Source organism: Heliconius melpomene, chromosome 20 (assembly GCF_056956725.1).
Source record: "Heliconius melpomene rosina isolate 202511_hmr_F chromosome 20, ASM5695672v1, whole genome shotgun sequence".
Taxonomy (NCBI): Eukaryota; Metazoa; Arthropoda; class Insecta; order Lepidoptera; family Nymphalidae; genus Heliconius; species Heliconius melpomene.
The window spans coordinates 4,574,390-4,582,704 of NC_140408.1; the positions used below are offsets into that span (position 1 = coordinate 4,574,390).

At 33.3% G+C, this 8,315-nt stretch overlaps 1 protein-coding gene across 5 annotated transcripts in view; it reads right to left on the reverse strand.

Annotated features, from left to right (window-relative positions):
- Positions 1-6,891, reverse strand: part of LOC146527625 (adenylate cyclase type 1-like) — a 74,017-nt gene extending 67,126 nt beyond the window's left edge. For all 5 annotated transcript variants that reach the window (XM_085204871.1, XM_085204870.1, XM_085204869.1 and 2 more), the window contains exon 1: positions 6,591-6,891. The gene's annotated coding sequence lies outside the window, so the exon portion shown is untranslated. The remainder of the gene's footprint in view (positions 1-6,590) is intronic.
- Between the last annotated feature and the right edge of the window lie 1,424 nt (positions 6,892-8,315).

The window sequence follows — 8,315 nt, forward strand, 5'->3', positions numbered from 1 at the left end:
TTTCATTTCCTCGAATGGGAATCGAAACCACAACCTGTCGCATTTCCAGTCAAAAGTTTGTACCCTACACCCTCGAATGGCCTCACTTTAATTACACTAAAGAACTTTTAATTAAAAAAATAAAAACATGATACAACTCGAAGAAAATAAATATATCAATCAATGTTTTGTGTGCATGAACTGTTTTAAATATCTTGTGCTTTAAGTTAATTAATTGTACCTTATAGAAATTTTACAAGAATTTTCCTATAACAATATAAGGGTCCTTATTAAAAATCGTTGTGGTGAATCAATTAAACGCAAGCGCGAGTCGCCCTCGCCCACCGAGGGTTCCGTAAAAAATTGGAGGTCTTGAGCTTTTTCTGAAATTCAGGCTTAGCTTAGCCAGAGCCCTTTCATTTGATACCTCACTTGAACTAGCGGCTTTAATACCAATTAAGTAAATGTAGAATTTATTTATTTTTCAGACAGACCATAGATCTAGGTATATGTTTTAAATTTCAATTCGATATCTCCAAGCATTCCTGGGATAAAGGCTCTTGACAGACAGACAAACAGACGCACAACAAAGTGACCTTAAAAGCAAACTATTTTTTGCAAAAATATATTATTGGACAATGTACCTATGTAATATGTTTAATTGTTATAATATAAATATTATAATAATATGTGGCTATTCGAAATTGTGCACAATAACTATGAAAATTAATTAATACTTTTGTAAAGCAACCTCTGAGTTCTGTACGCAAACGCTATTTTTTTTGCTTCACGATGTATCCGTGATATAGAACCTAGATATCTAGTGTTCAGTCACTCCGTTTTCATGAATACACTTCCGTTTCCCACTTTCCGCCGAATTATCAAGGTATGGCGTGTTGAGACGCGGCCCTCAACGTGGGGCTGTGCCTCGTGCCCAGAGTGAAGAACTGTTTCATTTGCCCGAATAGGAATCAAATTCACACCCATCGCGTTCACGGTCGCAGGCTTGTGTCCCTGCGCCATGATGCCTTTTTTCATATAATTTCTGAATTCTCATTTAATAATTAAGAACAACCATAAAAGGATTCCGGTGTTTTTTTTTATTTTTTACATACAAATTACGTAATATAAACTACAGCATTACTTTATTTATATAACATTGAGCATACTTAATTTTTTGCTAAAAAAGCAAATATTACCTAAATCCATAGAAACTAAAACCGGTCAAACCTGTGTTTACATCAAAACCAGCAAAACGAAAATCATTGTAATATTTTGTTTTAGATTCAAGCTGTACCCCGCACATAGTGGTGGGAACCTGGGAGACTAGTGTTAAGACACTTCTGTTCCTCAATTTCCGCCTAATTCTGAAGGTGGGAGTGGGGGAACGCTGCGCATTGATAGAACCGGAACGAGAAAAATCAAAAATATTTTATTTTATAGTGGGAATCAGGAATCCAAACTAACTAGTAATCCACCGTTAACAAAATTCTTACAAAGATATCCCTGAGAATATAGTTGTATTATTTAAACAACGCAATACACAACCCAATTTAATCTATACTAATATAATAAAGCGGAAGATTTGTTTGTTTGTTTGTTTGTTTGTTTGAACGCTAAGATCTTTGGATCTACTGGTCCGATTTACTATGTTTTGTTTTGTATGAAAGCTGCATTCTTCAGAAGTGCTATATAATATTACATTACACAAATGTACTAATAAATTAAAATATTTTCTAATTTGACATGCTAATTATTCTGCCATGTTAATAACAACTGTCGTTGCTAAGCACCGGTTTGCAAAGTTTCTATGTTGTTTTAAGAAAACGTCACCCAAAATGAACTTATATTTAGATATTCATCCTTATAAAAATAAATATATTATATAATATTTAATAAATATTCTTATAGTTCAAGCAGGCGTAGCCGCGTCCGGGTCCACTAGTAAATATATAAAAATAAAAACTTCAAAGAAAACAATACAGTACTAAATTAACAATTAACCACACAAAGCCTTGATTAAAAAAGTATTAAACGTTTATATCGCAAGCATGAATGGTTATTGATAATCGTTATGTTTTATCTAAATTATTTAAAAAAAAAATGGGGCAAGGTTGTAATGAAATCCAAATAAGCAGTGGCGAGGTAAACTTTTATATTATTGAAAATGTGCTAAAGTTAAGTAAATAATTAAGATGTAAATTATGTATTAACAGTTCTCATTCCATACAACAATTTACCTTGGTATACACCTACAATCTACATACATAAGTAAGATCTTGTTGATTGTTAATTTCATTTTATTATGAAATCTATTAATATTGAATATAAATTAATTTTCAGTTTTAATGAAACAAAAAAAAACAAATATTTATTTAGTCATCTTTGGTAGTTACGGTCTAACGGAATTACTAAATAATGTACTGGTAACGTAAAAAATGTAATATTTTAATATAATATATTCCTGAAATTAAAATAAAATCGATTTTATAGGTATATAGGTTTTATAGAAGGCGACAGGTTATGGGCTCGATTCCCACTCGCGAAATCAAATATTATATAAATTTACATTTTCTTCGCTCTGATGTCGCGAAAAAGTGGGAGTGGAGTGTCCTAAAACTCGGTTTCCTTTGCCTACCCTGCTACTTGTGGGCAACACACCATTAGATGGAAGGAAAGAAGTTTATTTTACTCGTATAAAATAGATTTTAATTTAATTAATTACCTATTATATGTTTTTTTTATTTGATATCATATAACAATTTTAAAAGTAGAACGTACGTACCTACTGCGATAAATAGCGGTACCCACATAAAGTTAGTTTCAGTTATAGAACAATTAGTGAGATATCTCGAGGAAATTAGAAGCAATTAATGTGCCTAAAAGTAACGTTTATTCGTTTACAGCTATCATTGGTGCCAAATTTCATTTCTTAGAAACAATCTCTATAAATATCTAAAACAAGGATCAATACATCACTATAACGTCGCTAAGCTCGTAAAGGCGTATTGTTACATTTACGTAGCCAAGAAAATTTACAGGCAATGGATATTATATACAGAAATATAGTATTCCTGTGTCTACTGCCTACGTATCGAGTGAATGTATGTTTGTCCCTGCAAATAACATATAACATACATTAGTAACATACATTACATTAGTTTATATTAGGTCGTCGAGGAGAAGGGGCACAAGGATGTGAGGGGGAACGGGGGAACTAATTATTATTTATTAATATTTTCATTTCTTCGCGTTGAGTTCCGCCTCTCAACATCTCGAAAAATCGGTGAAACTTTCCACGGAGTGTTTTAACACTGATGTGTACGGGACACAGGTTCCCTCTGATGTGTACGGGATACAGCGGGATTCTGATAAAAATAGTATTCTTGGGACGCCTACATATTGAATGAATGTATGTTTGTGCCTACAAATGACATATAACATACATTAGCTTTAACTAGAGTCCAGAATGTGAAACAACTATTGAAACTTTTATTATGTTTTAATTATTTATTATAAGCTGAATTTGTCTAGCTAGAGGCAAAGATCAACGATTTCAATTCAATATGTAAAAAAATATCTACAAAGTATCCAAAATATGACGGGCTAAAGTATTCAAGTGGCAAGAATATTATGTTTAGGGAAACCTTATAAATTAACCGACCAAAGCACAAACTGTATTGTTCATTCGATGGTCTCAAGGTAACCGACTTAAGAAGGTCAACTTCAGACCATAAAGGATATAACGCAAGATGATATTTTTTGATAAAATTCTTAACTTAAAGTTCATTTGGTTCTAACTGATATTAGTATTCATATAATATCTAAATAATACATATATAACAAGAGACACAAACTGCGCTCAGTTAGTGTCTTTGTTTCTCTGTTTAGGAAAAATTAATGTCACGCTGTATCCTGCACACAGCAGGGTAGGCAGAGGGAACCTAGCCTTAAGAACTTAAGACACTCCATTCCCCATTTTCCGCCGAATTCTGAAGGCATTGCCTGTTGAGTGGTAGAACTCGAGGCCAGTAATCCAGCCAGTTGAGGCCATTCGTAGCACAGGAGCACAAAGTGTGATTGTATTCGCGACAGGTTGTTGGTTCGATTCCCACTCGATGAAATGAAATATTTCATACTTCCATTTTCTTCGCTCTGGAGTCGAGGAGAAGCGAAAAATGAGCCACGCAACCAATTCTCAAAAACAAAATACCTACATCAACACCACCAATTACATTTCATCAACGCGCGGACCGTGGTATATGTATAGTAATTTGTAATTACAATAAGAAACAAAACAGTTATACAGCTTCGCAGTGTATCCCCTATATACTCATACATAGCAGGGTACGCTACTTCAGAAACCTGGATCTTTAGAACTCGACATATCTTGTCAACGAGTTGCGGAACTTAACACCGCTCTTTTCACCGTAGACAGACACAGACACTATTATTTTTCATTTATCTAATTAAAATAACTTTTGTTATAAAACGATTTATTTTTATTAAAAGTTGAACAGTTTGTTACGAAATTTTAGTCTTTGGCATTTTTTAGAATTACAATGGAACTATCATACTTAATTTATTTTTCACAATTATGTATTATCCACATGTGGCAACTGGGTCACACTGATACTTTTGAATAAAAAAAAATAGTAAAACAAGCATTTAAGAAAAAAATGACCCCAAATAGTAATTAACTGATTACACCAATAAATAGCTTTATCTATGTATATAAAATCGAAAGGTCACTCACTCATCACAAAATCTCAGAAACTACATGTGCTAGGAATCTCAAATTTTGCATGGGAGTTACTTATAGGACGGAGAGCGGAGTGCTCGCTAAGACGGGAATTTGCAATATTCGACTTCTAAGGGGTTATTTTTGGAGTTGAAAGTTGTATGAAACTTCGTTACTACAAATACTAGGAGTCTCAAATTTTGCATGGACATCACTTATAGGAAGTAGGTACTCATGGAGACAGAAATTAATAACGTAGCTCACGCAGGCAAAGCCGCGAGCGGGCCGCTAGTAAACGATATGAACAATACATATATTTGTGGTAGAGTAGGCAGATAAGCAGTGGCACTGGGAACCAATTTAAATTTCACAGGGAACCTTGGAAAGATAATTGGTTTAACAATAGACCCCGACTGCTACTCTTATTTTTTTTGCAAAAAAATATCATTTGAAGAAGTAAAAATTAGATAGCTTTTAAAGGCAACATTGTTTAAAAATGTTCTTGAGTTATTATTTCCTGTTCCCTTAGTTTGTTTAAAATTAAAATCCTTTATAAAAAAATCAAATTAACTAGAATATTTAGTATTTTTTGCTTATCGTGGTTTCTTGGTTTAAAATTGGGTACAGGTACTTTAAGCTATTTCTTTAAAAATCAGTTTATGAATTGATAATTGTTTTAGTTCATTCTTTAGCTGTTAGTTCATTCGATAGATGTTATTCTGTTGTTTTACCGCAATGGGTTAGATAAGACGGCGCGGATCAAAATCTGTGACATCATCTCTATGGCCAATGACTTCACCGTTCGTGCGTTACGCTTTTCAATACTAATTCAACTGATAATGCTCAATAACTAATGGTATATAGATACAGCGGCTTTGTTTATTATTTATAGCTACTTAAATATTCATTATTATCGACGTGGGTTCGCTAATTTGTCATGTATATTGCATTGTACGAATAGAACGATAGATATGAATATTTATATGGAATTCTGAATCGGATTGAACTCGGTGGTTGTTAGTTCAAATCTTATTCTGGGTTCAAATTAGGTTTTTAATATATTTGTCGGTAACTTAGACAAAGCAATTTCTCGTTCTGCCAGCGAATCTACGATGCGAAAAAATAAACGAATGGCATTTCTTTATTTTTTTCTTTATACCCCGTAAAAGGGATGAGTGTCACTATTACTATAAATTAAAAATTAATTACAACTTAAACATTAATAATCTATTAACATTAAATTAATATTTTTTTTTTTATCTTACATCATTATTACTTATATCTAATTATGCAAAGTCAGGTCAATTCACCCTTTTATAAGTTTGCATACTAATTTATAATATTCTCTTTGTTATTCACCTTTAAAATATGAGTGTGAGTCACTTTTGTGCCGTTTGCCGGGTTATTTTAATACCTAGCAATAAAAGCGGCAATATATTGTGAAAAATAAATGTACGCCTCTTATACTAAACATAAATTATATAATGGGAAGTTATTTTATATAAAAACGTGCATATTATGTATGTTTTGTTTTCAGTATTTTATATCCGTAAATTGTTTTTGTTATCAGCGTCACTTCAATGCATTTGTAATTTAACTGATTACAATATTTTATACTTGATTATACTTTCTAAGTGTACATATTGTTGATTAGCTAGATTTAGAAAATGGATGCACAAAATAACAATTCATTTAAACAAGCACATCCAATAGACGATGTTTCGTAACAGGTTTTTAACGATCTGCATGCAGCATTGAAAAAAGAATGAGAAGAGCTTTCTAGCATTCAGATTCAACAATAAATTTACATATATAATTTGAATATCTTGTTTTGACATTAACATTAGATAATGTGTCTTAAGATTAGTACCTCTAAGGGGAGTCCTCGAGGGCGACGTCCCTGCAACACGCCGGACGGAACGGGCGCCGCGCTCCCAACATAAACACAGCACAAGCTCGAGTTCGGAATAAGAAACTAACAAGAATACGATCAAAAATGTACACACTTCACTATCACTAATATCGATCACTGAAATCCAATTTCAATGTTTGTTTTTAGTTAAAATTTATACAATAACAAGAGCGCATGTCATATGAATTAAAAAATATCCTTTAAAGCTTCATCGTACCACCTCTTTGGGCCGTCGCTCGATGACTGGCGGTGGCGAGCGCACGCCGCACGTCTCGCAGTGGTCGGGTTACCTCGGGAGGCAGTCGGCGGCAGCGGTGGCGGAATATACGCGGTTAGGGGAGGGCTGCGGCGCGAGGAGGACGGGCGCGTGTACCGCAACCACCTCCTCAATTCAGCAGCGTTATACCGGACATAGAAAATGAATGAACGAGGCACTACTTGCATATCCTCTCCTAGTTTTTAATTATGAAGTAGTGTCAAATTAATTTGAAACGGGATAACTTTTTACAATATGTCTTATTATATATTACATTATTAGTCCACATTTTCAAACATATAAAAATATATATTTTTTTTATTTGTTTAAATCAAAAGTAAAATCTAATATCTGAAGTTCACTAAACAATTCAAGATTAAACTTGTTCGTAATTCTGTTGCAGTAGATGAATAATGACAATGTGCACACTCTTACCAATTCTTTGTCTGTGATTTCCTATGCCTTAAGATTGCTTGGAAAACATCGCTATTTTACCCATACGGCCGCCTATTGTATATTATACGTTTGTCTACTTTGTATTTTCTTACAAGTACCTACATTCCTGTTTTACAGTCAAATAACATGTACCAAAAGACACTGTATTGAAAACATCTATTTCATCATCATCTTCGAAAAATAATCTTTACAATATAAGAAAAAGAGATGAGAGTATACAACAGACTTTAACTTGGCCGTAGTTGGGTCAATATTTTACTTTGGATTTAAATATTTCTCTCAAGTTTTTCCTGTTTACTTAACAATCAAATCAAATGCAAGAATCAAAGCCTAGTGAAAAATTATTTTACCAATACAATAATAAATAATTCAATTTACAAAACTAATGTACAAAAACAGAGAATGCAACATTGCAAGTGTTTTCTGCATCGCATTAATGTAAATCACAACAGGAACCTGTACTCGGCTCGCTAATCTTCTGTTTGACAGCTAACAGTCAAACGCGACGCAAATAGCCACCACCGACGTCAGCGGTGCACGGACGATGCCCTCTTTATTGTGCAAAGAATATAATTCATATCATAAGCATTTAATTGAATATCGGATCTGATCACTTTCATGTGCAAACCTCTCTTGCTTAATTGAACCTTTCTCGAACGCGTGCATTTAATCTTTAACGAATTTGTTTATGACATATTAATTATTTCTTGGTTATATTAAGATATTATAATCGACGCTCTTGAGTATCCATTTAACAATTTCGTTAAATGATTCAAGCTGTTGCCTTTTTTACATGTAAGTATGTGGAATATGTAGTGTCGCAATGTGTAGTGTAGACATGGGCCGTAACGTCTTTTAAGCATAACCAGTGGTCACTAGTTTCGGGTACACTCGTAGCTAGTTTCAGAAACTAGTTATTTCTGTAACTAGTTACGAATGCTTCATAAGCAGTTGTAAGTTTAATACGATAC